At 49.7% G+C, this 23,378-nt stretch overlaps 1 protein-coding gene and 1 long non-coding RNA gene across 9 annotated transcripts in view; one reads left to right on the top strand and one right to left on the bottom strand.

Moving 5' to 3' along the window:
- Nucleotides 1-23,378, top strand: part of FOXN3 (forkhead box N3) — a 409,075-nt gene that overhangs the window by 192,823 nt on the left and 192,874 nt on the right. The gene's annotated exons all lie outside the window — the stretch shown is intronic.
- Nucleotides 1-23,378, bottom strand: part of LOC136407661 (uncharacterized) — a 44,454-nt gene that overhangs the window by 5,434 nt on the left and 15,642 nt on the right. The window contains exon 3 of one of the 4 annotated variants that reach the window (XR_010751986.1): nucleotides 2,809-2,941. The exons of 1 other annotated variant lie outside the window; for it this stretch is intronic. This is a non-coding gene — a long non-coding RNA (uncharacterized lncRNA). Of the gene's footprint in view, nucleotides 1-2,808; nucleotides 2,942-13,748; nucleotides 14,026-15,374; nucleotides 15,876-23,378 lie in introns of those variants that run through there. 2 more of the 4 variants (XR_010751990.1, XR_010751985.1) reach the window with 2 other exon arrangements.

The following is a 23,378-nucleotide window of genomic DNA, read 5'->3' on the forward strand; positions in this document are numbered from 1 at the left end:
GAACTACTGCCATTTACATGGCATTTCTTTTTTCCTTCATGTGTCTTATTTTGAGTCACTGAATATACTGCTTTTTTTTTCTTTTTTAAGTGAGAGGAGGGAAAATAGATTCCCGCCTGTGCCCCAACCAGGATTTATCCAGCAACCCTGTCTGGGGCCAATGTTTTGCCCATCTGGGGCCAATACTCACAGCTGTGCTATTTTTAGTGCCTGAGGTAGAGACTACTACATGGAGCCATCCTCACTACCAAGGGCCGATGCGCTCAAATCAGTCAAGCCATGGCTGTAGCAGGAGAAAAGAGAGAGAGAGAGAGAGAGAGAGAGAGAGAAGAGAGAGAAGAGGGAAGGAAAGAGAAGCAGTTAGTTGCTTCTTCTGTGTGCCCTGACCGGGAATTGAACCCAGGATTTTCACATGTCGGATTGATGCTGTACAACTGAGCCAACCAGCCAGGGCCTGTACTTTTTTGTACGTGATATATTATGTCTGTTTTTGACCTTTGAAAATATGCTCAAATCCATTAAGTTTTTGTTTTATGAATTACCAGAACGTTCTTGAATTTTAGTCTTTGAATGTTTATGGATGCTCCTTTGGGCTACCTGCTAATTGGGATTGTGACCATTAATGGTACATACAGCTCCTTCCTGGTGAGCAGAGGTCCCAGTTCTGTTTGGTGATATAAGGATATTATGTGTAGAGAGTACAGATTGCCCAGAAGGGGTGACGAGTGCAGTCGGAGGACCGTTGTCAGTTTGTTTTACTTAATTATCATCTTGATTAAGTCTACATTCATTATCTCTGGTTCTCAGACTTATTTAAAAAGTTTTCTCCCCTTGCCTGACCAGGCGGTGGTGCAGTGGATAGAGCAGGGGTCCCCAAACTTTTTACACAGGGGGCCAGTTCACTGTCCCTCAGACTGTTGGAGGGCCGGACTATAAAAAAAACTATGAACAAATCCCTATGCACACTGCACATATCTTATTTTAAAGTAAAAAAACAAAACGGGAACAAATACAATATTTAAAATAAAGAACAAGTAAATTTAAATCAACAAACTGACCAGTATTTCAATGGGAACTATGCTCCTCTCACTGACCACCAATGAAAGAGGTGCCCCTTCCAGAAGTGCGGCGGGGGCCGGATAAATGGCCTCAGGGGGCCACATACGGCCCACGGGCCGTAGTTTGGGGACCCCTGGGATAGAGCATCAGCCTGGGACACAGAGGACCCAAGTTTGAAACCCCAAGGTTGCCAGCTTGAGCACAGTCTCATCCGACTTGAGCGCGGGTTCACTAGTTTGACTGCGGGGTTGCTAGCTTGGGCTTGAGATCATAGACATGACCCCATGGTCGCTGGCTTGAGCAAGGGGTCAGTGGCTTGGCTGGAGCCCTCTGGTCAAGGCACGTGTAAGAAGCAATCTATGAACAACTAAGGTGCTGCAACAAAGAGTTGATGTTTTTCATCTCTCTCCCTTCCTTTCTGTCTCTCCCTGTCTGTCTCTCTCTCTCACTAAAAAAGAGTTTTCTCCCCATTCTTAGAAATCAGTTTATATTTAAAGCAGTTGTTTCTCAGACATAATATTATTAAGTAATAAGTAATGAGGTCCTGACCACTCCTATGCAGTACCTGAAACTTTCTCATAACTCATTCGCCCAGCCCATGTTGATTTCATGCTTACAATCAGGCTGCGTGCTAGGCATCAGAAAGACGAGGATGATTCCAGTCTAGTGGGAGAGAGATGCTCATAAAGAAGTAATATGCACCATGACTTAGCACATCTGTACAAGGTACAGTACTGTGGGAGGGTGTGGGGGTCACTGACTCTTGGTTTTTGTAGAAGTTGATTGATGGGGTATCTGTTGCATAGAGAGGGTTATTAATAGAGATAAAGATTGGGTGGTGCACAGAACACTGAAGTTGATGTTAGGGGATCTGGGTTCTAGAACTGCCTGGTCACGAACCAGCTCTGTGACCTTGGGCAAGTTCCTGCATCTCTCTGAGTCTTAGATTTCTTCATTCAGTTCAAACAACTTTCTCATGTGGGCCCATTGTGTTTATCCACTGAGTTTATTCAGTAGTTAATCTGAAAGCTGAGTTAGCCTTGACTCAGGGTTTCCAAACTACTGGCCACAGGGGACTCATTATCCCCCTCACTCCATGCTCTCGTCTGACACATAGGATGACCAGTCGGCACCGGTTCTGATCAGTGTCAGATAACCAGGGTTCTGGGAACATTTCTGCCCAAAGTGCAAGACCTGGATGTTGGTAGCTTGCACAGCAGTGTTGTGCATAGATGTGTGATTTCCGAAAGGCTCTGGGCAAGTGTGGGAATGGAGCCCCGTCCTCTCAGCGCTGACCCTGCATAAGACCCTTGCCATTTGGGAACGGTGGGACTGCGTTGAGTGTGACCTGCCAGCCCTTCCCTGGGCCATGATTACAACTCTGTGAAGCCTAGGGAGGGACTCACTAGCTGTGCCTACATGGGGTCTTGTGTCTCCCGGGGGCCCACCTGGGTCTCTGGTCTCACCTGTGTCTAAAAGTCAGCCGTAGAGACCCAGCTCTTCTGAATGCACCCTCAGTGCTCAGGGGACCCCAGGATTAGAAGACAGCAGCTCCAGGACCCCATTCCTGCAGAAATAGGGTTGCAGGTATGTGTGTGGCCGTGTGGGCGCCCTTAGCACACGTGTGTACCTGGCTCTATCTCTTAGGCATTGTATGTCCACGCTGGGCTGTCAGTTTCTTTCTCTCTGTACATCCCTCTCGACGGCATTGTTCCTTTACCAGAAAGCACTGAATAAACTCCTGATGACGTGGAGGCTCTTGAAGGGCGCACGTGATAGTCCTCATCTCTCCTCCCCGGGTTCCTATGCCAGACCAGTCACACCTCTGGGCTCTCTCTTCCCTCGTCAGCACCGCTCCGGAGAAGCCTGCCGTCTCTGCAGACTGGATTTATTGTCAGATGGTTATTTTCTTAGCAGTGGTCGAGTTTTATGAAATGTCATCCCAGTAGGGGTTCTTCTTTTCCCCTCTGTGTAAAATATTTGGTTTACACACTTTGCACCATTTGTTTACCCCGGGGCTGGGCCGTGCAGGGGTGTTCACGGCGGTCGCCTGGCCGTGGTCGATGGAGGTATGGTCACCCTCAGCAATTCAGAGGCAGCCGGGAAAGTTCCAGCTATAGCTGTTCGGCAGCGGCAGTTTATTCAGTGTCATTGCTGAGTTTCTCACAGTGCCCTGTGCGCACCTGTCTGAGCAAGCGTTGTGGGTTGAATTGTATTTCTCAAAAAGGGACATAGAAATCCCAACCCTTGGTCCCTGTGGATGCAGCCTTATTTTGAAATAGGGTCTCTGTAGATATAATCAAGGTAAGATGCAGGCATCCTGGATTTGGATGTGCTTACCTCTGGTGTGTTCGGTGTCCTTACAAGAAGAGACACAGACACACACCTGCAGATGGGGGCAGAGGTTTGAGTGATGGGTCAACCAGCCAGGAAGCCCAAGGACTGCTGGCAGCCACCAGGGCTGGGAGAGAGGCATAGAACATGTTCTCTTTCAGAAACTTCCGGAAGGACTAACTCCACTGACACCGGATTTTGGACTTGAGGCCAGAACTGTGAGAGAGTCAATGTCTGTTGTTTTAAGCCACCCAGTTTTCGGCACGTTTTTATAGCAGCCCCAATAGCAGCCCCAGGACACGAGTCCCACAATGAAAAGAGGTAGCGTTGAGTTTCTGCCCATACCTGTGACTTTAGAATAGAGCCTGGCCAGGAGGACTTAGGGGCTCTGCAGTGGGACCGTGCCCTTCTACAGAGCGGGGACTGAGGGTTGGCCCGCTGCGGTGGCCGCCCGGAGGGGGCTGGTGACGGACTGGGATCCTGAACTCACATCTTCTGAGGTTAGAACTTCCCCACTCCTAACACCGCCTGTTTGGGGGAGACCTGACCACGTCAGGGGCCAGATGGCTTGCTTTCCTCTTGTGTTTTTGATGGTGAATGAGACCGTGGATCTTGATGACAGAGTAGGGAGAATATAGGGTTCTGGTCGTATTTGCTACACAGACTGCAAGCGAGGAGCACTGTGGCACAAACCAGTGGGGGGCAGGTCACTGTTCTGGGCCCATAGCTTACTTGTCATGCCTTGAACTTTCTTTACCGGAAATGATGTGTAATAGTCCCAGTGTGCTCTTTTTCTTCCTTCCTCTCACCTCCCCTCTTTTCTCTGAATGAAAGCGTTTAATGAAAGACTCTTCTACTTGTTTTCTCATAGGTGGCGGGTAAAGGTGGTTTGGGTGATGGAGCAGGAAGAAGGCTCAGCTTCTTAGATTTATTTGAACATCTGAAAAGAGGTGACACCCTGTTTTAAACTCACGACACTTACCCTCTTAAAACCGGATGTGCTCTCCAGCAGGGGCCCTTCCTCACAGCACTGGCCTCCTGGCCTCACCACCCCTGCTTAGAGTTTGAAGTGTTTTCTCTGTGTGTGTGTGTGTGTGTGTGACAGTCAGAGAAAGGGACAGATAGGAACAGACAGGAAGGGAGAGAGATGAGAAACATCAATTCTTCCTTGCAGCACCCTAGTTGTTCATTGATTGATTTCTCATATGTGCCTTGACCGGGGGGCTACAGCAGACCGAGTGACCCCTTGCTCAAGCCAGTGACCTTGGGCTCAAGCTGGTGACCTCGGGGTTTTGAACCTGGGTCCTTCAGGTCCCAGTCTGACACTATCCACTGCGCCACCGCCTGGTCATGCGAGTTCGAGGTATTTAGAGGCCGGGCTCAGTCCTCTCCTCAGCTCCTCACCATCTGGGGCTGTGTCCTCCCCTGGGCACCTCTCTCAGGTGCCCAGTCAACACTGTCCATACCCGCAGCAGTGTCTTAGGTGCATTGAACCTGTGGGTGCATCTTGCTGCCTAGAAATCTGCTTGAATCAGTACAACTAGGGGCTGTACCTGCCCAACATCTCTTACTCTGAGCTAATTGAAACCTTGAACTTGGAGTGACTCTGGTTTGGAGTAACATGTGCTTGAGCAGAAATTCCTTTTGACTGAAACATGAAATCATGAGACTCAGTTTGTGCAACTGCGAGAGCTGACGGCAGTGGAGTTTTGGGTACAGAAGTGGAGGGACTGGCTGGATCCCGTCAGGATTTCTAACATATCGCCTGTTCCGTTCGCAGTGACTCAGTGTTTGTGTGACGTCAGTTTTACTCAGCATCTGAAGGCAGTCTTGTCGAGTGTCTTCAATCTGCCTGGGGTAATGTTTTATTTCTGAGCAGCAGCCGGGCCCTTTGGTGGGGCTGCTCTTCGAGGAGGACTCCCGGGCTGCCCTTGAAAGCCAAGGTCAGTCTAGGCTAGCGCTGGGCTGTTGGGCTGCTCCCTGGGTTCAAGGTCATTCTCTCCCCTGAAGTTCTCACTCTCCTTACACAAGTAAGTAAACACAGTTACCTGTCCGCCAGCCCTCTGGATGGTGGTGGGATGGATCTGCTGTTGACCTTAGCAGCCGGAAAGGACTTTCTGGGGATAACCGCCTACCGACACTGTCATCATCTCACATCTCACCCTTTCTGAAACTCTGAGCTTCTTTCCTTTTATCAGTGGCCATCTTTTCTAAAAGGGGACAAGGGCAAGTCCCTCTTAAGAGGGACTGGACCAAATGTGAGTCTGGACTGTGCCTTTGAGATGGTCCTCCCTCACTTCCATCTGTGGGGACACTGGTGGCAGTGCCACTCACAGCACCGCCGGGGAGGGCGGCAGCTTCAGAGTGTTTCTAGAGATTTGGGTCCTGTGAGTGGAATCAATTACTTTGGCTCTTCCTTGCGCCATTTTTAGTTTCTTTAATACCTTTGTGTATTATTTTGCTAGCCTTCCCCTCACCCCCTAGAATAAAAAGGCACATTCAATAATAAGAATTCTCTAGTATCCAATACAAAATGATAGTGTTGTCAGTTTGAAGAAAAAGCAAATTGTCTGCTTTGTGGGTAGGGATTTCCTCTTTTTTTAAAAAAGCGGCTTAGAGGAAATCCCTAAACATAGACTCTTGATTGAAAAATATATTAGTAGATTTCATGGCTTTATCATTTTCTGAGAGCAACAGTTTTTCTCTTTTAAAACATTTTTATAAAGACATATATTATATATATATATATATATGCTGTTGAAACATATACCTGAAAACATTTCCACTGCAGAATTTATAGTTTACAAAACTAAAAAAAAAAAAGTACTGTATTTATTTCATGAAATTTCATAATTTGAAAGAAACCTTGTTTCTTAAGTCCAACCTTGTCTTGTGGGCCAAAGGGCATGAGTCCCCTGTGTGGCCACGGCCAGCCTAGGTCATTTCTGTGAGATCTCCCTGGTGGGCTTGCTAATACCACGTGCCGACACCTGCAGACCGCCCTCTGAATGCCGACGGTGGCTTCCTACTTCATCAACAAGGAATGACTCCAGCCGTCCCACCCGGCTGCCAGCCAGCACCAGCTCAAAGGCGCTCCGTCTTTGTCTTTAGCGCACGTGTGCGTGTGTGCGTGTATGTGTTTGTGTGTGTGTGTGTGGGGGGGTGCGCATGCGTGCACGCGCAATCATTTGGATTGTTTGTGTACTGTGCCCTTGTTTTCTAAATATAGAATTCAAAAGTTTAATAATAAGAGTTCTGAAGAGTATAATTCTCCTTAATGCATCCACTGAAAAAGACCTGGGAGTCGTTCGCTGTGACTCTGGAGTCTCAGCTGGGTAACTGGGAGTCCTGGGTTGTGAACACATCAAGAAGATGGAAGGGCACGTGTGAAATGCGTGTGAAGTGTGTGTGAAATGCGGCGAAGGAACTGTGACGTCAGAATGGTTAGGTCTGATTAGGGATTTCATAATTGTTCTTGTTTTTGTTTGTTTTGTTTTAAGCACTCTGAGAAGGAATATGCCTTTATGCTTGGGAGGTGTTTGTTGTAACATACAAGTTTTTGACTTTTCTGCGTTTTACGTGCAAGCCCATTTTCAGGAAAGCATCGCAGATGGGAAAGAAGGGTTGCCATGGGAACCCAAACAGCTCTGTGGGTCCGGTCTCTGCTGCCGCCCTGCTCACTGCACGGATAAATGTGTCCTTTTCAGAATAGCAAGACTTCTTTGAGGGCGGACCCAAGTCACCCTAATTTCCCTCCATGGTGCCTTGGAGGTCCAGTGTTCCTGGGTCGTCTCTTTCCAGATGACCTGACCTTGGACCCTCCCATTTCCTCAGCTGCCGTTGTGGACGCCACCTGGCACTGTGGCACAATCCCTGGCCGGCTCTCTGTGGCCGAGGCGAGCCCTCTCTGAGTCCTGTTCCTGGGGTCTGGAACCCATCCTGTTTTCTCCTGTCTTTCCCCTGGGAGGCTTTGCTGCAGCCTCAGGCATCTCAGTGCCGATAGTCCTGCGTCTCACCCAGCCTGGCCCCTTCTGGTCTGTCAGCTTCCAGCTGTAACGACAACTCCTCGGAAGGGCTTCCCTAAACGCTCTGCTGGGCTTCATCAGGACTTTCCCTCCACGGCACTCGGCCCCAGGCGTATCTGTACGTTTATCTGTCTGGTTTACCATCTCTCTCGTCCAGATGGAGGACAGCCCCTAGCACACATGAAGCTCCCCAAATTCTGCTGAATGAATGAGTGGTACATTTTCTGGCCCCCTTGGTGCTGAACCTGGCGTTTGTCCCTGACTCCTTCTCCCCCTGGTCATCAGTCTCCCGAGAACTGGGGGAGAGCAGAGCCCAGCACCCGGCCCTTGGCCCTCGCCCTGCGGGTCTCACTCCTTGCCTAAGACCCACCCACCGCCTCCATTCCTGCGTGCCCCTTCAGCTCTTTTCCTGTCTCCAGGCTCTGTCCCCCGTCTTCCAAGTATTGTCACCACGGTATCTTCCGCTCAGGTGTGCTCATTGGTTGCTGCCACCCATGGAATTAAGTCCCCCTTTCCTCCCTGACTTTCTGGACTCGTCAGTCTTCACTCATTTGAGTCTTTATTTTATATTGCTTCTCCGCACGACCGGGGACAGACGGGTCCTTATCTTTTCTACAGAACCCACCAGGCCGGGCCCTGTGCTCGTGCTGCCTTCACCGTGACCCCTCTTCCTTCTCCCCTCTGTCTGTCCCAACCCAGCTCTTTCCTCAGGGCTCCATTTTGAAGCCTGTCTCCTTAATGGACTCTGTTCCCTTCTCTCCAGCCCTTGGCATTGATAGTCGACCTGTGGGCTTTATAAATAAACCTTGTGACACAGTCTACCGTCTGGAAGACAGAGCAGTGCCCGTGGGTTTTGAGGAGTGTGGAGGTCGGAATCAGAGTGAGGTACGGATTTTTGTTTCACCATTTGCTGGCTCCGTGTCCTTCGGCAAGTTCATGGCTGTTCATGAACTTCGTGTTCTCACTTGTGATACGAGATTAGTAATATCTTTCTCACCCGGATGCTTCAAGACTAAATGATGTAATGCTGGTGCAGCTCCTGAGAGGTAGTGATTGACTCGGTGAATGTCACATGGATGGTGTCCTTTCCCCTGTGTTCGTGCTGGGGTCTGAGTTGTGACCCCCCTTGAAACTTACATGTTGAAGCCCTAACCCCACTGTGATTGTATTTGGGGGAAGAGCTTTTAGGAAATAATTCAGATTAAGTGAAGGCGTAAGGATTGTGGTTCTCATCAGTAGGATTGGTGGCTTTATAAGAAGAGATAAAGAGAGTTTTCTCTTTACACTCACACGCCGAGGGAAGGCCATGCGAGGACACAGCGAGAGGGTGGCCATCCGCGCCACAGGGAGAGGCCTCACCGGGAACCGAATCAGGCAGCATTTTGATCTTGGACTTGTGAGAAGTGCATTTCTGTTGTTCAAGCCAGCCAGGCTGTGGTATTTTGTGAAAGCAGCTTGAGCTGACTAATACAGTTGGCTTTCCCTCTAATTAGATAACGATTTGTTGAGCTGACGTTAATTGAGCACTTATTATGCGTCAGGCAGATTCTCGTTTAACCTCACCTGTCTCATCTCTCAGTTCTCATAGCCACTCAGGGAGACGGGTTGAGTCGCTGGCTGAGGGTCCCATCGCCTCCCAGTACCGGGATTGGACTGGCTGCTGCACATGTGGCCTTCGTGAGGCGGTACCTTCTGCAGGTGTGCAGTGTGCTCCTCTGTGACCCTTTGTGGTGACCCTGCCGGGAGGCTGTGCCTCTGGCTCCACCTGATGGATTCCTTGATGTCTGGGGCAGGGCCTTATATTTTATCTCTGGTGGCACTTAGCATGTGCAATGTGCAGAGGAAGCAATTAAAAAATACTTTTCCGCTGGCTAATTTTTTCCCAAACAGATCTCCTACTTCTGGGAGAAGAGTGACGTTTTCCACTCAGCCCAGGTCCCCAGTGCGTGTCCCCTGAGTGGTTCGCTGTCAGGTCATTTGAGTGCACCTACCCATGAGCTTGCTGAGCTGAGGAGAGGAAGGGAGGATCTAGTCTTCAGTGGCTGGATATTAAACCTGTGCTAAGTTTGACTTTTTTCTTCTTTTTTTCCAAGTGAGAGGAGGGGAGATACAGAGACAGACTCCCGCATGTAACCCAACCAGGATCTACCTGCAGTCCTCGTCTGGAGCTGATGCTCTGCCTGTCTACGCCCCCACCTCACAACCGAGCTATTTTTAGCACCTGAGGTGGAAGCTCCACGGAGCCATCCTTAGCACCCAGTCAATGGAGCCATGGTTGCGGGAAGGGGAAAGAAGGAGAAGGGGGAGGGGGAGGGTGGAGAAGCAGATGGTGGCTTCTCCTGTGTGCCCTGACTGGGAATTGAATCTGGGACATGCACAGGCCGGGTAGCTGCTCTACCACTGAACCAACAGGGCCAGGTTTCACTTTTCAGCTCTTTTATCCTCTCTGTGAGTAAAGGTGAGCTGCTTTGGGAGAAAGGCCCTCACAATGCAAGTTTACACATCAGTTGTGTGAGTGATTCTTGTCCTTCTTCCTTCTCCCTCTCGTGTGTCAGCTAAATTTAAGAGACTGGAAGGAACATTAATTCACTCTTTCTTTCTTATTTTTTTTGTTGTCTTAGCCTTTGCTATTCAGAAATAAGTTTGCTTCATTCCTCAGGACCCAGATGGCTTTGCTAGTAATTAACGAATCCCTTTCTTCTCAGAAGTGGGTGGGTTTGGACTTCTGAGAAGGTTAGCCCTGCGGAGTCTGACTCGGGTTCAGAGTGTTGGGGTTATAAAGCTTGCAGACTTCCAGGCCCATCTGCACAGACAATGGCACATACTCCTTATCAGCATGTTTAAAATTTATACCCCACTTCCTTTTAATAAGGATTACATAAGACATATGACATGTTACAGTAAGGTTGTTAAAGTAAAAGTTGAATGTGGACAAACGCTGTAGAGAGGGGGAGAGCCAATATTTCAAATTCTTAGGCTGATATATTTGCTGCGATTGAGTATCCTGACAGCCTAGGCAAAAATGGAACCCGAGCAGGTAACATAATTCTTCTTCTCTGGTAAGATGCCAATTCCAGAGAGAGTCATAATTCTCAGGTGCTAGTTTCTAAAAAGAATCCACTGTGGAGGTCTTTTTCCAAGGGATATAAAACCACATAATTTACAACAAGTACAGGAACGCGCTCTTGCTATAGTTTAAGAAGTGATCAAGGTTTTATGCTCATTGCTGTTAGTTATGGCTCTATTCTTTTTTGCCCCTGATAGCATCATCCTCTTCAACTTTGAGACTTTGAAAGGGGTCACCTCCTCCAAGAAGTCTTCCATGATATTCTCTGTCCAGGCCAGGCTGAGATCCTCTCCTCAGTGGAACCATAATACTGGGGGCATATCTTTAACTCTCCACCTCCATACTGCTTTTACGTTGTCTCGTAAACTAGACCAGGCGTTCCTAGGACTCATTCCTAATATTGTTGTGGTCAGTATGTGGCTGTTATTTGTTAAAGGAAGGATGTTTATTGATCTAGGTTAGAAAGACACTTTTCTAAGTGAATAAAACCAGTTTCTGCCATGCCAGTTAACAGCTGATATTTAGTGTCCGCTCCCAGTAAGGAGCGTATCTGTGACACAGAAAGTTTTCCGTGCCATTCACTATAGCTATTGGAAGGGCTGCTTGTCAGGTGTGGATTCAGGAGGCCTGGCGGCTGGTCCTTATTTTTCCAGCAAGTAGAGGTGTGACTTGAACATTTCACGGCTCGGTTTCCTCATCTGCAAAGTGAGCATGTTGGATAAGGTCAGTGATACGGATCCATCTCCCTTCCTTCACTCCATGCCCGGGGTGAGAAACCCTCATGACCACGTGTGCAAGGTCAGGCTCCTTCTCTGAGTGCTGTTCCCGGAAGCCACTGCCGGATCATTAGGGCTGGTATCCGAGGAGAATCCTCTCTAACTTCTGTAGTTATCTTCTGAAGTTCTCTGAGTTCTAATGAGTCTCATAATTTTCCCGCATTCCCTCTGTCACCGCCGCAGTGGGCTGAGAGTGTGCCCCCAGTCTTCGCGTCTGGAACCTCAGAATGTGACTTCATCTGGATGCGAGTTCTTCGCAGATGTAAGTGGTTAAGATGAAGTCATCTTGGATTGGGGTGGGCCCTAAATTAAATGGCTCGTGTCCCTGGAAGAAGAGAGGACACAGACGCAGGAGAGGTGCTGAGTGCTGAGTGATGGCGGAGGCGGAGAGCGGGGTGGTACGGCTCCGAGCCCAGGAGCCACCAGCCCCGGGCAGACACGGGAAAGGGCGTTCCCTAGGGCCCAGAGGGAGCGCGGGTCTGTCGGCTCCTTGATGCCAGACTTCTGGCCAGTGAGAGACTGTCTTTTATTTTAACCCACCAATTGGTGGTAATTTGTTACAGCAGCACTAGGGAACACCCATCCACTGAGTTTGCCCCCACTGATGCCCCACAGCGCCCCCTCACCCCTGTCTGGCATGTTGGAAGATACCTTTTGTCGTGTTGTGTGGTGGAAAGAAGCCGACATTCCTCTGACCATAAAAATTTAGACATTGATTAAAAGCCCCCCTTTCCCAATTAATAGATGAAAGCATATGAATTGCTTTATATTTTTGTGGGACATATGTTTAGTTCAGACTCCCTGAGGTCTTATTCAAATTATCGAAAACCTGGCCTCTGCAGTGTAATTCACAGATGGTACTGGCTGTAGCCAAGAAAGAAAAAGACGGGGGGCGGGGGGGGGGGGGGACACCAACCCTCGCGTTCAAAACATAACGCTACTCGAGTGCTGTGAGCAGTATGGTGTCGAGGGAGTGCTGTTGGATTAGGCCAGCCCCCCACTTCTCCTGAGCGGGGCCCCTCCATCTAGGCTGCTGAGACTTCCCACGGTCCTCTAACTTGTCTTGTTCAGTGTGACCTGTAAGCTCTGTTCATCTTTTCCCTGCCTCGGATACTACCCTTTCTTTATCAAGCGTTTCCCTACATTATTTAATGATCTCAGCACCCTACAAAGTGGGTGATTATTGTCCCATTTTATAGATTTGGAAACTGAGGCTCAAAGAGACCATTAGGTAACCTGTCACAGGTCACACAGCCAGTAAGCAGCAGGGCAGAATCTGAACTGAGATCCATCCCTGAAGCTCACGTCCTCCTGCCCACCTCAGGGCAACTGGGAGCGGTAGGCAGAGTGGCTTGAGCAGGCTCGGGTGGACATGGACCATTTTGGAAAGGAAGCTGGTGGAATAGAAGACCGTGAGGGACCAGGGAAGTGGGTGGCATGGGATATGGTCAGAAAACAAGGAAGGGGCATGCTGGGAAGGGCTGGACTCCTGGGCCTGGGAGGGAGGGTGTTTTCTGTCTACACTGAGTTGTTGAAGGCTTGGAGCATGGAGAGGAGTGGGCTGTGATAGGCGTTTGGGGTAGTTACACCTGGTAGCCGGAAGCACAGGGGTGGGCTGGAGTCCCGGAGTGACCGGGGACTTGGCTGGGCTTATGAGGGGTGAGCCTGCTGGTAGCTTGTAAGAGAGGCCCAGGTGATACCAGACCTGCCCTCTCACCGATAGACTCCACAGGCTACAGTGACAACAGGGGCCCATGAGGCGGGCAGGCAAGAAAGAGGACAATAAGTCGAGGTTTAAGAGAGGATGGTGACGTCATGCACTGTGACAAGCAGCAGGAGGAGAGGAGGGGGCTTTGGGTGGTGGTGGGAGAAGACGATGGACTCTAGTCTGGCCTTGGTGGACTCCAGACACGGAAGGGTCATCGAGAGAGGAGGGCCAGGAGACAGCTGGCTGTGTGGGCTGTGTGTGGGCCGGGGAAGCTCAGGAGATGGTTGAGAGGATCAAGCAAAGGCCCTGGGGTCAGCTTCATCTTCATTTATGCAACTGTCACAAAGCTCTTCCTGGACCGTGGCTTTGGCAGACACTGCAGGGCTGGGCTATTGGGGGCATGGAGTTAGTTGGGGAGGGCTGTTATGATCAAGCCACCAGATGTGGGGAGGCTTTTTATAAAATTAAGAGCAAACCCGTAATCCATGTGGGTTTTTTGCAGGCGGAGGCCTTGGTCTGAGGCATAATCCTTCTTTGAGTCGCTGCAGGAGTACTGGGAGTTAGTACCAGTGTATCTACAGTAGGGAATTGTTATTTGTTTCTCACCAGTGTTTGCAGATGACAGGTCAGTTACCTTGCTCCGGCATCTTTGTGATAATTCTCTGAGAAGATAGCTTTCCTCCTCTGGATGCTGAGCTTGATTCCCGAGTCATCTACAGAGCTGTAGGCATCCCGGGGCTTTTTTTGTCTTTAGTTTGCATGGAGAGCATCTTCACAAGTGATTCTGAAGGTGATTCCCAGGACTGCCCTTGTCCTTGGGGCCAGCGAGGTCATTGCCATCACTTTTATAGGCAGGGGGGCTGGGTACCTGGTGTGTGGCCTCAGTGCTGAGTGAGAAGCTGGCGGCAGGGCCCTGCAGGGGTGGAGAGGGCAGGTGCGTGGGGCCAGTGCTGCCACGGCCGTGTCCTTTCTGAGACGTCCTCTCGAGAGGGCTGTCTGCCTTTTGATGTTGACATGAATGAGGATAGGGCGCTTGATTGAAGACCTGCGGTGTCCCTGGAAAGTAAGACCTTAGGGGCGAGGAGGCTGGGGAGAGAGGACCTCGTTACCCGCAGGGTGCATTCTGCGTGCCAGTTGAGCTTGCATTTGGGGATTCCTCTGTTCTCTTTCCTCTTTGGGGGGATTTGTGATCCATTTAGAAGTTTATTATGCTGTGGAGCAGAGGTCCTTAACGAGAAGTGATTTTGGTCCCCCCCCCCCCCAGGGGACAGACACTTGACTATGTCTGGGACTTGATTTTCACAGTGTGGGGCGAGGGGTCCTACTGGCACTACTGGGTGGAGACCAGGGACCCTGCTCCACTTCCTGTGACACACAGGACAGCCCCCACCAACCAGAGAATTAGCCCACCCCAAATGCTGGTAGGACCGAGGTTGGGACGCTGTGGGCTTGGGTTCCGGCAGAATCTACCCTCACTCCTGTCTGGTGGGGGGCAGCCAGGGACGGTCCCTCGGTGAGGAGAAGGGCAGAGAGCCTGGGTCCAGGCCACCAGCTCTGCATCCTCGACAAGCTCCGCCCACCTGTGTTTAGCTTCCTTAAGAGCCAAGTGATGAGAGTCAACAGGGAGATGGCTAAGGCCCTTTCCAGGTCCCGAGTCCCACGGCTTTGAACTGACCCTCTCGCCTTAGAACCCAGGCATGGTTCACATAATGTGGGAGAAGAGATTCGACGAGACATCATTTTCTCTGCCTGCCTTACTAGTTTTTATTTGCTTTCCTTTGTTTCCGAAAAGGTTAAAAAAAAAAAAAAAAGCGCATAACATTAAACACGTATTTTTAAATGTCCCCATATGTGAAGATTTAAGAACCATGATAAACACGGGAGTGGTCCTTTTATTTCAAGGAGAAGTGACTTGAATGGATGTGACACCCTTCTGCTCGGTGGTGAGGACTCGACGCCTGAGCTCTTGGAGCCGACAGACACGTGCGTTGTGAGTCTGCCTCCCAGGGCGCACCGGGCTGCGGGGATGTCCCCAGGCGCCTCTAGAACCCGCGATGCCGGGACGTCTGGGTATTCCCCAGCGAACGTGGCAGACGTGAAGTCATCCCGAGGAGCTCTCTGGGCTCCCACATCTCTCCGAACGCTCACACACACGCACGCATGCACGCACACGCAGTGTCCTGGGAGCACTTGGTTTTCTGTATCAGTGAACGGATAATGTGCACCGGCAGCAAGCGCTGTGTCTGCGTCTGGCTTAGAGAAACAGTCTTTGTCCTCCTCCTGGAAACCTTCCCGTGAATATGAGTCTGCTAGGGCTGCCATGCAAGTATCACAGGCTGGGAGCCGGGGGGGGGGGGGGGGGGGGGGCTTAAACAATAGACGTTTATCGTCTCACAGTTCTGAAGGCTGGAAGTCTGAGGTCCAGGTGTCGGCAGGGTTGGTGCCTTCTGAGGCCTTTGTCCTTGCCTTTGTATACGACTGTCTCCCCCCCTGTGTCTTCGCATGGAGTTCCCTCTGACCTTGGCTTGTAGACGGCCGTCTCTTCCCTCTGTCTCCACGTGGTGTTGCCTCTGGACGTGTCCGTCCAAATTTCCTTTTCTCATGAGGACACCAGTGAGAGATTAGTTTAGAGCCCACCGGGATGACCTCATTTTAGCCTGATTACTTCTGCAAGGATCCTCTCTCCAATTCCAGTCACCTTCTGAGGTGGCTGGGGTGCTAGGACGTTGAGGTGTGAATTGGTGGGGGTCGGGGGCGGGCGGACACGCTGCTGCTCCGTCCGCCTGTGGAGCCGTGCGGGGGACTGGCCCTTCTCGCTGGGATCAGGCTTTTCCCACGCTGCTCTTGTCGCCTCTGCTCCCGCTTCCCTCCTTTTCATATTTTTGTTATGAAAAAATTCAAACCTACTGAAAAGTTGCAAAAATAGTGTAGTGACCACCTGTAGATAGATACCCTGCTACCTAGAGTCAGTAATTGCTAACGTGTTATATTCTCTTCATGTGTATGTAGGGATTATATGAACCATTACAAAGAAAGTTATAAGCATCATGACGCTTCACCCTTTAAAATGTCAGCATGAGTCTCTTAGGAGTAAAGACATTCTCCTGTATAACCTCAATACTATTATCATACCAAGAAAATTTTAAATAATTTCTTACAGCATCTGATATGTAGTCTGTCTTCAGACTTCTCCAGTTATCCCTCAAAATCTTTTTTAACTTTTTTGTGTTTTGTTAAAATTAGGATCTAGACCAGGCGGTGGTGCAATGAATAATACGTCAACCTGGGACACTGAGGACCCAGGTTCGAAACCCTGAGGTCCTCGGCTTGAGCGCAGGCTCACCAGCTTGAATGTGGGATCACTGGCTTGAGCGTGGGATCACAGACATGACCCCAAGGTTGCTGGCTTGAGCCCAAGGTCGCTGGCTTGAGCAAGGGGTCACTGGCTCAGCTAGAGCCCCCTGGTTAAGGCACGTATGAGAAGCAGTCAATGAACAATTAAGGTGCTGCAACTGCAAGTTGATGCTTCTCATCTCTCTCCCTTCTCCTCCCTCCCCTCCTCTCCCTCCCTCCCTCCTTCTCCCCCCCCCCCCCCCACTTAAAGAAAAGGTCTAGTGAAGGTACAAGTGTTGCAACTGGATTTTTATCTAAGTCTCTTCAATTTGGAATGATTGTACTATCCCCCCCCCCCCCCCCCCCCCCATATTTTGAGAAGATCAAGGCCAGAGGATGCCTCACATCCTGAATTTGGCCAGTGATTTCCTGCAGATGCTATTCAACTTGTCTCTGTGTCCCCTGGAAGTCAGATCCAAGTGCTGATCAGGTTCAAGCTTGTTTAAATAGCTGTCAAGTGAAGCTGGGCTCTTCTTAAAGTCAGACCCACCAGTTGTCTCGCTGTTGGTGACACTAATTTTGAGCCCTGGCCTACGGTGGTGATGCCATTTCCCTCCAATGGATGGTATGTTCTTTCCCCTTTGTAATTAGCCTGTAATCTTTGGGGAGATACTTTGGCACTGTGTGTGTATCCATTGACGATTCCTGCCTGAGCTGTTTCACTGCGGGGTTACAAAAGGGTGGTTTTTCTCATTTTTATCATTATTTCTGCATCACAGTTCCAACTTTAATGACCATATTGTAGAGAAAAAGGATTGGTGTGATAATCATTTCTGATGGTGGCAAGTAAGTCTGTGAATATCACTGTGGGCTCATGGGTTTTTATTTATTAGTCAGGGTTCTATAATTGGTTTTAGTCATTGTTTGCTGCCCCTTTGAAGCTGCTCTTTATGTCCTTCGAACATGCACCTTTTAGTCTTTGAGTACTTTCTTGCTTTTTTGCCCAGACATGTCCTAGGCTCATCTTAGACTTTTCCATTTCCAGGCAGGGTGTCATTTCTCTCTCCAACAGCCTGTGATTCCTTGTAGTGCAGAAGGGGTGTGTAGAAACCAGATCTGGGTGCTAGGGGTGTGCGCTCTGGCTGGGGTGTTAACTCCTTCAGGGCTTTCAGCTGACGGAACTGAGACAAAGTAGGCTCATGAGTGGATTGATCTTTCCGGATCACATTGAACATCCCTGGGTTTGTCTCTAAATCTTTGCTTTTGTATTCAGAGCTCTACTTGGCTCCCAGTTCTGTTAATGCTGTCAACACGTTCACTTTTTGCTTTACTTTACCAGATACAGGCAAAATAGTTGCAAAATTCTGTTGTCTGTTACTGTTAATAATTCCGATTGAAACATAGTATTTTTTTTTTGTAGTTTGGTTCTTTGTGTGTACATGCCACTAGACCATACAGTCAGTATTGAGTTCAAAAGCCATTGGGAAGAATTCTTTTCCCTGCCAGGTTATGTTGCTAATTTGATCCTCTAACTTATTTTGTTTGCTTTAAAAATTTTTTATTTTAAATGTATAGCATGCTCTTTTAAAAAAAATCAGCTTTATTTAATACATTTGTAATAAATGTATTATTATGTATTAATGTATAATAAGTATATTATTAATGTATTAATAAATGTACTATGAATATCTTTAACACATTTTCTTAATACATTTATAAGAAATGCACCATTGAAAGTGTTTTGATTAGTAAGTGCCGTATATACCTGTGACCTTGGCTGGGAGTAGCTCAGTTGGTTAGAGTGGCTTCAAACATGCCAAGAGTGTAGGTTTGATTCCCAGTCAGGGCACATCTGAGGATCAACCAATGAATGCATAAATGAGGGGAACAACAACTGGGTATTTCTCTGTTTCACCTTCTTCTCTAAAATCAATTTTAAAAATACATATATACCTGTGTAACCGACTGCTACCGTGGAGAACAGAACATTTTCATCACCACACGCATTTCCTTGTGCGCCTGTGAGTGAGCCTCCTCGCCCTCCCCCCGAACCCTCAGGGAATGCCTGATTTACTTTCTTCCTCAGATTAGTTTTACCTTTCCTAAAATTTCATGTTTGAAATCATAGAATAGTATATTTTTATTTCTAGCGTCTTTTACCCAGCTTAATGTCTTTGAGAATCATAAATATTGTTTGTATCAATAACACATTCCCTTTTATTGCTGAGCAGTATTCCATTTTGTGGAGATATCATAATTTGTTTTATCCCGTCACCAGCTGAGATTGGATTGTTTGCTCTTTTTAGGTAGGAATGAAAGTGCTCTGAATATTCTTGTACAAGTCTTTGTGCAGATATATGAGTTCATTTCTCTTGGGTAAATTCTCTAGGAGTGGGATGGGTGGGTCCCATGACAAGTTTGATCCCTGGTCAGAGCACATACAAGGATCAACCCATGAATGCATAAATAAGTGGAACAACGAATCGATGTTTCTCCCCTCTCTCTCTCTCTCTCTCTCTCTCTTGCTCTAAAATCAATTTTACAAGAAAATGCCACGCTCTTTCGCAGAGTGGCTGAGGTAGCTTACGTTCCTCCTGAGGATGTGTGAGGGTTCCAGCGGCGTCCCGTCCTGACCAGCACTTGGGATTGCCAGTGGTTTCCGTTTTAGCCATTCCAGTGAGCAGGTGGTCGCATCTCATGATTTCACTTACATTGTTCTCCTTTTGATTGAATTTTTTGTTTTGAAGAGTGAAATATTTCTTAGTTTCTAAACCAAAATTCTATGAAAAGTATATTTAGCGAGGTCTCAAAACTTCCTTTTCTTGATCCTGCTGTGGAAGGTGTGGTTTAAATGACTGGACGGCTGGGGAGCCCCTGTGTCTGTGTTCGCAGTGAAGGGGTCATGAGCAAAGATGGAACTAGTCCCTCCTTTCAGGGACCTTACCTCTTAGTGAGGAGAGAGATGACAGTCAAACAACATCATAAATAAATGTAAAATTGTAACTTGGCTTTTACTGTGTCAGAAAGACACAGGAGAGGGCTAAGGCTGTTGTATCTGGATTTCATCTTAATATTTGTTGCATAATTACTAAAATGCTGTTGTTACTCTGGGACCTGTAGTAACAGGTTCGACCCTGGGAAAGGAACCAACACCCCACTGTTGGAACCCAGTCTGTGGAAAGCTATCATGAGCCTTCACGTGATCATTTATTTGGCTTTGGGTAAAGTCATATATAGACTTGTTCCTCACAGGGCCCAGGTTGAAACACACTTGGTGTCTTTAAAAACATTGGCAACACGTGGTTTACATTTAATTTGTTAAATGCCCTTTTAAATTTATTTTTAACATTGTAGATACGCTGGATTAAAATCATTCCTCCTCGGTGATTAAAGAATGTCAGTGCATGTTATGTTATCAATGTTTTGGTTTTTAAAACTTGTATCTTGTAAAATTGTTAGATTTCCCACCCTTCTTCCATGCTTGAGACAGTTTTTAGATTGGAAACTTTGGCTTATGTTTTAATTTCCTGAAGGTCAACCAGACCGTAGTACAAAACACCAGTGGTCCTATGATGAGACTATATTATGTCTTAAATTCTTACAGCTTTTGATTCAGCGTTGTTATAATAATTGAATTCGTACCATGTTGCTATTATCTCCTGTATAAAGTGTTTGAGATAGTATCGATGTGGTGTGAACCAGCTCTTCTGAAACTGGAAACATTGCTGACACTTGTCCTGTGTTCAGTTTTTATGCAGGTTGACGTGACTCTGAAACGTAACAGTAATCACTGATGATGCACTTATAAAGGAACTCCGCAGGGAATATTCTTAGCAACAACTTTTCCAATGCTACAATAGTGTATTCTTGTTTGCAAGCTTGCTTTTTTTTTTTTTTTTTTCATTTTTCTGAAGCTGGAAACAGGGGGAGATAGTCTGACAGACTCCCGCATGCGCCCGACCGGGATCCACCTGGCACGCCCACCAGGGGCAACGCTCTGCCCACCAGGGGGCGGTGCTCTGCCCATCCTGGGCGTCGCCATGTTGCGACCAGAGCCACTCTAGCGCCTGAGGCAGAGGCCACAGAGCCATGCCCAGCGCCCGGGCCATCTTTGCTCCAATGGAGCCTTGGCAGCAGGAGGGGAAGAGAGAGACAGAGAGGAAAGCGCGGCGGAGGGGTGGAGAAGCAAATGGGTGCTTCTCCTATGTGCCCTGGCCGGGAATCGAACCCGGGTCCTCCGCACGCTAGGCCGATGCTCTACCGCTGAGCCAACCGGCCAGGGCGCAAGCTTGCTTTTTAAGAAGGCAAATTCTGCTCTTTCAAAGTATGCAGCAGAGTAACTTATTTTGGAAGTATTGGTGGCATTTCCCCCCTCCCCACTCCCCCACCCCACCCCCACCCAACTCCTATCCTCTGTGACTTGGAGAACTTGCAAGGGAATTATGTACCTATTGTGGTATATAGATTCCAAGAGTGAAATTCTAGGGTGATCCGTTTGGCTTTTAACTCGCCAGTCACTGTTGTGGCAGGACAGATGGCACACCCCAACCGCAGTAAAGAGGAGGGTTTCCTAAGGGCTGGTGCCCAGCAGTGAGCAGGGACACAAGAAACTGGCAAAGGTGAGGGGGCGGCTGGGTACAGCAGGGAACTTGAACTTCTCTCGCTCCGAGGTCTGGAGGGCGAAGGAAAAGAAGTACTGGGATGGGGGAGAAAGTAGCTGGGGTTCCAGCCCTCAGTAGAGAGAGGCAGAGCCTAGAGCCTAGGTAGCAGGATGCAGCTGACTCCAGGCCGAGCCAGGGGAATGCCCACCTGCCTCACTCGTCCCCACCCCTCACCTCCTGTAGCCTGCCTCTCTTTGGTGGAACCAGGCTGGAAGGCAGTGCGCAAGGGAGCCTGTCGCTGCACCTACAGATGTTACTGTCCTGGGCTGGGAGCAGAGTGGAGGAGGGTGGAGGCTGTCGCTGCATCTACAGATGTTACTGTCCCGGGCTGGGAGCAGAGTGGAGGAGGGTGGAGGCTGTCGCTGCACCTACAGATGTTACTGTCCCGGGCTGGGAGCAGAGTGGAGGAGGGTGGAGGCTGTCGCTGCACCTACAGATGTTACTGTCCTGGGCTGGGAGCAGAGTGGAGGAGGGTGGAGGCTGTCGCTGCAGGGCCGGTGCAGGGCGTCCAGCACACTCCTGTAAGACAGGTGGGGAGGACCAGCGACCGCTGCGGGGCGTCCAGCACACTCCTGTAAGACAGGTGGGGCCCTGGCCGGTTGGTTCAGCGGTAGAGCGTTGGCCTGGCGTGCGGGGGACCCGGGTTCGATTCCGGCCAGGGCACATAGGAGAAGCGCCCATTTGCTTCTCCACCCCCTCCTCCTTCCTCTCTGTCTCTCTCTTCCCCTCCTGCAGCCAAGGCTCTATTGGAGCAAAGATGGCCCGGGCGCTGGGGATGGTTCCTTGGCCTCTGCCCCAGGCGCTAGAGTGGCTCTGGTCGCAACAGAGCGACGCCCCGGAGGGGCAGAGCATCGCCCCCTGGTGGGCAGAGCATCGCCCCTGGTGCGCGTGCCGGGTGGATCCCGGTCGGGCGCATGCGGGAGTCTGTCTGACTGTCTCTCCTCGTTTCCAGCTTCAGAAAAATACAAAAAAAAAAAAAAAAAAGACAGGTGGGGAGGACCAGCAGCCGCTGTGGCAGTGCCCCTGCCCGGAGAGAGGTGGAGCCCCATGGGAGGTTCATTATTATTGTTGTTGTTATTATCATCATCATTATTATATCCAAGGATCTTCCTTTAAAATACCTAACCAGAGCCTCACACTCTTCATCTCGGTTCTGCTAGTCTTCATTTTCCAGCATTTGATAATGATCACGCACCGCTGGGAAGTGGTGCAGAATCTGGGAGGTGTCTCTGAAGAAGAGCCTGCCTTCCTCGCAGGCCCACCTGTGGGAATGCAGGAGAGGGAGCCGGCCTTCCTCGCAGGCCCACCTGTGGGAGTGCAGGAGAGGGAGCTGGCCGTGAGGAGCTAGCCGGCCTCTCAGAAGAAGAGCCTGCCTTCCTCGCAGGCCCACCTGTGGGAGTGCAGGAGAGGGAGCTGGCCGTGAGGAGCTAGCCCGCCTCTCAGAAGAGCCTGCCTTCCTCGAAGGCCCACCTGTGGGAGTGCAGGAGAGGGAGCCGGCGGTGCGGAGCTAGCCCGCCTTTCTGAAGAAGAGCCTGCCTTCCTCACAGGCCCACCTGTGGGAGTGCAGGAGAGGGAGCCGGCCGTGTGGAGCTAGCCCGCCTCTCCTCCAGCTCTCATCAGGGACAGAGTCTGCCTGAGCCCGCACTCCGTGGCTACGGTGCCGATTCACCACAGCTTCAACGGGCAGAGCAAGCTCACCGTCCTCCAGCACCGGAAGTTATCCTGTGGCTGTCCCCTGCAGGAAGAAAGTGCTGCTTAGATGCACACACTGTTTTGTTGTTTTGAGCAAGAGTTGCACAGTCGAAACACCCAAAGTCCAACACTTACTTCTGTTGCCTTAAATGGTGACTAACAGTGTCTTCCGTATGCACTTATAAGTACTTAGGTTAAAGACATCTCTGGCAGGCTGTGCTTTCTCACAGAAGCCATGCGGTGTGGTGGGAACATGGCGGCAGCTCGAAGACTGAGGTTCGAATCTCGGCTCTGCCTCCTGGGGCCGATGATCTAGGGTGGCAGTGTTCAACCAGTGTGCCTCAAGAGTTTTTAAAACATGCTGTACCTGTCTATTTAGTCAGGGGCACTGACCTCTTTTCCCTTAGATTCTCCAATAAAAAAAAGGGGCCCTGGCCGGTTGGCTCAGCGGTAGAGCGTCGGCCTAGCGTGCGGAGGACCCGGGTTCGATTCCCGGCCAGGGCACACAGGAGAAGCGCCCATTTGCTTCTCCACCCCTCCGCCGCGCTTTCCTCTCTGTCTCTCTCTTCCCCTCCCGCAGCCAAGGCTCCATTGGAGCAAGAGATGGCCCGGGCGCTGGGGATGGCTCTGTGGCCTCTGCCCCAGGCGCTAGAGTGGCTCTGGTCGCAATATGGCGACGCCCAGGATGGGCAGAGCATCGCCCCCTGGTGGGCAGAGCGTCGC

This window comes from Saccopteryx leptura, chromosome 6, assembly GCF_036850995.1.
Source record: "Saccopteryx leptura isolate mSacLep1 chromosome 6, mSacLep1_pri_phased_curated, whole genome shotgun sequence".
NCBI lineage: Eukaryota > Metazoa > Chordata > Mammalia > Chiroptera > Emballonuridae > Saccopteryx > Saccopteryx leptura.